Below are 6,323 nucleotides of genomic sequence, written 5' to 3' on the forward strand. Positions count from 1 at the left end.
CAGTGCCACACGCTCCCTATCACACACTCACCGAATCACACACGTTGTCACACGCAGTGTCTCAACACACCAATACACGGTTTCTCTCTTTCAGCTCCGGCTCTCTGGCGCCACCTAGAGGTCTCTGAGCAGCTTGGGAACTCCCCTGCGCTCAGGATTTGGTAGACTAGGCTGCTGAGCGCCTCAGTTCAATAAGGACCTCCTTCCTTACTCACTTATAGGTCAAGGCAGGGTGTTCTAGGTCAGAAGAATGAGGAAGGCTGTCGCTATCAAGGCCCGGTGGTGGGTATGGAAAGGTCCTGATTATGGATGACTGGTCGCTGGGCCTTCATTTGCCATAACCTCCGACTTCTCATCCGGGTCTTCCCCCATTTCCCAGTACCTACCACTCTCCTTCCTATTAGGCCTTATCTGAGATCTTCTCCTTTCCACTCTTCTGAACCCTGGCCTCTCTGTCTGGGATACTCTTTAGAGTGGGATCTCTGGCTAGCCAAGGGGCAAGTAAGAAATGTCCAAGAACTCTCCCAGAGCAGCATCCCCTGAACTAGATTCCTTTTCTGGCCTGGGCTCTGATCTAACCCTCAGTCCTAGGAACCCAGATAGGAGGTCTGGATGGGAGATGGGATAAACTGGTGAAAAGAGGGTCTGTCCTGTGAGTGACTTCTCTCTGTCCCCTGCAAAGCTTATACTGTTCCCATCTTTGAGCGCAGCTCTGAAGAGGGAATCAGTGGCCCAGAGAGGAGAAATCTTCCACAGAGGAGCTGCCCTAGTCTCCCTGCCCCCAGCATGTGCCTGCTGCCCGATGCAGCAAACCCTCCCCGGTCTGCTTGCTGGGAGCCATTCAAAGGCTCCTCTGTTCTCTTCCCTTGCTCAGGGCTGAGCAGCCGCAGAGCAGGGCAGGAAATGCTAATCTCCCAGATGTTCTCCTCCACCCTCCCCGCTCCACCACCTCAAACCCAAATTTTGCACCAAGTAGTAGGAGCACAACTGGGCCACAGCAGCAACACCAGGATGTGTCTACCCTTCTCCTGATACCCATTCCCTCCTATCCCAGCTACCAGGCTGGGCTCTGTGAGGACCTGAGATGGGGGCAGTGTAGATATGGGAATTGCGACCTGTTCTCTGCAGGAAAGTGGGCAGACAAGAGGACAGGAATTGGGAAGAAGATGGTTGTAGAGCAAGGAAGGTGGCTTCTGAAGAGGACAGAAGTCAGGCTCTTGGCCCCATACCAAACTGTGAGGAGGCCCTGCTTGGCAAATGGAGCATTGAGAGAGGCTACTGAAACTGATGGCGCCTGAGTGCAAACTGAGACTTTGGCCAGGGATTGGAGGCTGGGTGATGTTAGGTATGGGAGCAATTGGGATGCTTGCTGTGTTATTTGCGTGGCTGGGATGGGCTGTGGCTAAGATGGCTAGGATGCTGTGGGGCCTGGAACTATAAGGAAAAGCTGGTGTTCCTGAATTCAACTGGGACATTATAGCAATGCTGTGAATCTAGTATGCCTAGGCTATAGCTAGAGACACTCAAATTGCTCAAGAGATTATTGCTAATCCGTGCATATGTGTCGGGGGGAGAAGGTTGAAGGAGGGCTTAACTGAAATGCTGCTGGGCCTGTGTGTATAGGGGTGAAGCTGGCATACCTGACACTGGCTATAGCTGATAAGCTGTTCCTTTTTAATATGATGCAGGTGGGGGTATAGCTGGATCTATTAACCAGTCCTGAGAGATGAGAGCCTGTTGCTAAGAGCCTATACCTGGGAAGCAGGCTGTTACCTGGGATATGAGCAGAGCTACTGTTGTGTATAAGACTGTAGCTGGGATGCTATTGGTCCTGAAGCTGTAGCTGTGATGACAGCATATTGGGGATTGGCTATAGCTAAGATGCTATTGCCCAGGATTGTGTCTGGGCTGTTACTGTGTGCAGGACTCTAGCTGGGGTGCTGAGGTGCCTGCAGCTACGGCTCTGAAGCTTGGGTGTAGCTGGGAGGCCATTTCCTGGTGATTTAGCTGGACCACATTTTGTGGGGGCTGTAGCTGAGACTCCATTATCTATGAGATGAGAAGCTATTGCCTGAGATGCTGTTCTGAGAGGCAGGATGTTACCTGAGATGGGAGCTGATCTGCTGTTGGACCCTGAGTGGCTGTTGGCTCAGTCTGTGACTGGCTGGGTGGGAGAAGGCGAGTGAGTCCTCTGTTGAGGTCTGGGAGATGCCAGGAGCCCTAGGCTGGGCGGGGGCTGCTGCTATGGGGAGGCCTCAGCAGCTGCTCTGCTGTGGAGCTGGGAAGCCTGTTTTCATTACTGTTTTAACTCTTTTTTTAACCTTGTTTTTCTCTCGGCTGCACTTTCGCTCACTCATTAATTTTGGTATTTTTCTCACGGTGCCTCAGCCCCTGTCACGGCTGCCATGGCAACAGGAGGCAGTGCGCATAGTGCCAAAATATCTGATCAAAAAATAACCAAAATAAGCAAATACCAAGACGCCTGTGCTGGGGGCTATGGCCAAGGGAGAGCCAAAGGCTCAGATCCAGGAAACCCTAGGCTCCCAGGGGACCTTCCCTGTCTTCCCCAGGGAAGCTTTGCACAACCTTCTGATAACCTGGGAGGCCCCTTCCCAAGCATAATCTACCAAGATTTAGATATCCATTAGTCCCCCGCTGAGGGGCAGCTTTGCCTGAGGGGGGGAGCATTGGGAGAGAGTAAAGGCTGGGATTCACTTTTAAGAAGCTCTCTACCTGCCCCCCCACTGCCCCCCAGCCACAAACATCTACGCTCACCCGCCCCACTACTCTTCTAGCTCTTCCTACCTTGGGTTTATTACCCCTTCTCTGCCCCCATCCCCATTTGGCCACTTCTATTTTCCTCTTCTCATAGCCCAACATCCTGATGGGATTGAACAGAGGGAAGGAAGCTGCCAGCTGCCACCACTCCTTAGTGGAGGTGCTGGAGAAAGGGACCATAAAAGTACCTAATGCTCCTAGGCCTCTGGCCACCTTTAGCTCCATCTTCCTAGGAGAAATTCCTAAGCATCCCCGAACACACACACCCCACTCTATTTCCCCTCCTATTTCTTGGAAGCCTTCCTGTTCTCTGGAGGTCTCCTCTCAAATGGGCATGTCCTCAGGAAGGGGAAAAGGGTAGAACCTATGTGAGGTAAGAAGGGGCACAGCTCTTGGTGTTATGTCTCTCTTCCTTCTTTACCCACTCATTTCCCCTCTGAGGGGGCTTGTCTAAATGTCTCGAGCGATGGGAATTGGAGGAATAAGGAGCCGCTCAACTCTGTCTCAATCACATCATTCAATTACATCTCTGTCCCCTCTTCCTGCTGCCTCATCCCAACAGTAAAAATCCCATTCCCAGCAGTTCTCCATCACTCTCTGGGAGTGGCTAGAACTCACCTCCTGCTCCTCACTTTCAATTTCTATCCTCCTCCCCACAAGAGCAGTAGTGGCCTTGGCCTCCTGGCAGAGCCTTCCCAGCTCGTTTCCATAGAAACGGAGTAGGCTGTGCAGTGGGGGAAGGGGAGGGGAAATGGGAACGGGAAAGGGACCAGGCCTCTGGGGCAGCCCCCAAATGAAGGGTCAGGGGCACTGACAGAAGGAGGAAACTCTCTCACCTCAACAGAGGCTGGGACCCTGATTTGGGTGGGGAGGGGGCGGGGGCAAGAGGCAGCAAAAGCTTCTTCCTCATACAGCTGATTCTGCTGCCTCCTGGGAAGGGGACATAGAACTGTCCCCTCTCCTGGCAAAGGGAGGGGATTTCCTCCCTCTCCACCTCCTTAAAATCCGTCCTTACCAGAAACTGTCTGGTCGGGGATAAATCTCTACCGCAGGACTGTATGTATGGGAGATGGGATAAAGAGAGGGACCTTAGGATACCGACCCTACTCTACAAGATCCTCTTCCTCCCCAGCCCAGCGGCTTCAGGATCAGGACCGCTGGGGAGCCTAGGGAACCCAGTGGCCGCCGCTGACCCCGTAGCGTGCAGCTCTCAAAGGCCCCATTCATCTCTGGGGGCTGAAGGCGCCATTGTCCCTGGCGGGGGGTGGTGTGAGGAGCGAGGGGGTCTCGACTCAGAAGGAAGGAATGCGTCTGGAGAAGTTGCCCCCAGGGCTCCAGTCTCAAGTCGCCACCAGATCCCCATCGGGACCCTTTCCTGACCCCAGCCCTTTCCCCAGGAGCTCCCAGCAGCCTTCGCGCTTCTGCTGAGGGTGGGGACGGCTGCGGCGCTGGGGAAGCCTCGCCCCACCCCTCGGGTGCGCTCCGGAGAACCGCGCCTGGGACCTGGAGCTGTCCAGCACTTCCAGTCCTGACCGACCGCTGATTCGTCTAGGTGTCAACGGACCAGGAGGTGCTCTGAGCCAGCCCTGGTGGCTCGGGAGCTCTTCCTCACTCAAGCTAAGACTACTAAACCACACCTGGTCTGGGTGGGCTTGGATGAAGCTCCGGATGTGGGGATCCATCGGTGCTGAGAACTGACCTGGGGGCAACCTAACCCCTTTCCCATTTGAGCAGAATTGAAGGGTCAAGTGACACCAGAACACTGCCCTGGAGCCCTGTCTCAGACTTGGGCAGAAAAAAACACCCTGAGAGGTTAGGCCCTGCCTCCCCCCCTCCCCCATCTCCCTCCGTGCTGGTGTTTCTGTTTTCCTCTCGCTCCCCCCTCCTCCTCTTTTCCTTCCCTGCTGGGTTGGGGGCTGCTGAATTATCATTTCTCAGCTCTGCTAATGTGCTCCCCGCTGTGGGGAGGGATCATAATTCTGGGAGATGATTAAGTTTCAAATTGTTTTTCTTTGTATTGTTGAAGATGAGGCTTTAATATGGTCCCTCCTCAGCCCAGGAGCCTGTTCCCATCCCTCCTGTCTTGGTTCTCTCCTTGTTGATAGGCACAGTTTGAGATTATGTTCTTTGGGGTCCCCTCCAAACTTCCATGTGCATGGGGTGGTAGAGTGGGCTGGGGGGGAATAGGCCTATCCTGACTCAAAGAGGAATACATTTAATGTAGTGGTGAGAAATACTGATTTTGAAGTCAGACAAGTCGAAATTCAAATCCTGACTGCCACTTACTATGTGACTCTGGATGAGTTTCTTAAACTGCCTGATCCTTAGTTTCTTCATCTATTTAATGGGGATACTAATAATTATTTCATAGAAAGTTGGTGAGGACTTTAAGTGATAATGCATGGAAAGTGCTTAGCAGAGAGTATGGCTTATGGTAAAACATGGTAAATGTTAGTGGTTACTCCTACACACTTACCAAATCCCGTGTGATCCTGTCTCCCTCGTACTCCTTGATTTTGTTCTTCAGCCCAGTAAATATTTATCTAATGCCTATTATTTTCCAGATACAGTACAATAGAAATAAAGTTACCAGATGGAAGAAAAGTAGGTTTTCTTTCTTTCTTTCTTTGAGACAGAGTCTCACTATATTGCCCTCGGTAGAGTGCTGTGGCATCACAGCTCATAGCAACCTCTAACTCTTGGGCTTAAGTGATTCTCTTGCCTCAGACTCCCAAGTAGCTGGGACTACAGGCGCCCACCATACAACCCGGCTATTTTTTGGTTGTAGTTGTCATTGTTGTTTGGCAGGCCCAGGCTGGGTTTGAACCCACCAGCTCCAGTGTATGTGGTCGGTGCCCTAGCTGGTGAGCTACAGGCGCTGAGCCAGAAAGAAGATTTTCTTGCCTATCTGTCCCTCCATCACCACTTCATTTACCTCCTTCCCTCCTTTCAACTCAAGATCGCTCCCATTATACCCTCCACCTACTTCCAGCGCTTCCTACATTATTCACACTCTGGTTTCCCTTCTTTCACTGAAGTTTTTATCCTCCTAATGCACATGCATCCTTTACCTTCTATGTCCCATTTGGGGCCATAATAGTGAAAAAGGGGGGTTGAGTTTTTAAACTAGGGAAGAAAATTTTTTTTTTTTGTAGAGACAGAGTTTCACTTTATTGCCCTCGGTAGAGTGCCGTGGCGTCACACAGCTCACAGCAACCTTCAACTCCTGGGCTTAGGCAATTCTCCTGCCTCAGCCTCCCCAGTAGCTGGGACTACAGGCGCCCGCCACAACGCCCAGCTATTTTTTTTTGTTGTTGCAGTTTGGCCGGGGCCGGGTTTGAACCCGCCACCCTCGGTATATGGGGCCGGCGCCCTGCTCACTGAGCCACAGGCACCGCCCTAGGGAAGAAAATTTTGAGTCACACTTGTGTGTGTGAGTGAGCATGTGTGTGTGTGTCTGAGGAACACACACATTAATTCACATTCAACAATGAGTCTATAGTGACTTCTCAACTCCCACATTTGAACTGTGGTCTTGTTTGCCT

The sequence above is a fragment of the Nycticebus coucang genome, chromosome 17, assembly GCF_027406575.1.
Source record: "Nycticebus coucang isolate mNycCou1 chromosome 17, mNycCou1.pri, whole genome shotgun sequence".
NCBI classification, from domain to species: Eukaryota; Metazoa; Chordata; class Mammalia; order Primates; family Lorisidae; genus Nycticebus; species Nycticebus coucang.